The sequence below is a fragment of the Monopterus albus genome, unplaced genomic scaffold, assembly GCF_001952655.1.
Source record: "Monopterus albus unplaced genomic scaffold, M_albus_1.0 scaffold230.1, whole genome shotgun sequence".
In the NCBI taxonomy this organism is placed as follows: Eukaryota; Metazoa; Chordata; class Actinopteri; order Synbranchiformes; family Synbranchidae; genus Monopterus; species Monopterus albus.
Window position 1 is genome coordinate 82,587 of NW_018128110.1, and position 655 is coordinate 83,241.

Below are 655 nucleotides of genomic sequence, written 5' to 3' on the forward strand. Positions count from 1 at the left end.
GGCCAGTATGCTAGCAATCCACCAAATGTTCAGGCTCACATTTCTCTTAAAGTGGATGTGAGGTTACACACTTATTGGATAATTGCATGTTACACCCAAATACACTCCTGCTTTATGAGGAGATCAGGAACAGCCCTTATGCTACTTACACAGGTGCTCAAACTGTTTTTCCTCATCACCAAATTTCCAAAATGAACATGCACCCACCCAAACACCACTTGTGCCGATACATCTTGATCAGATGCAGTGGATCCTCAAAATGTGGCCTAGTGTCTCTAAAACACTTAGTAGCAACATGTTGTATTCTACCAAGTCAATGTGAGGTAAAAATATAGAATACACTTGCTTGAGAATATGGCTTAGCACCCATTTGAAAATATGATACTGTGTTTTGTTCCTTATTGACAGAACTGCTTTTTCTGTTTAGAAAAAGTCCTAGGTAATGGCATCAATTTGCTTCAAAGATATTACAATAATTAACTCAACCATGGGTAAAATACTACTGAAAATTAATGCGGGTCATTTTTGAACAGTCTTGCACATTAAAAGTTGTAGAATATCTTGTGCACCAGAGGGTTAACATAACCAGTGTAATTTACTAGTCCATCAGTTCCCCCTGAAAGGCACACATAAATAAAAGTAACCCCCCCCCCCC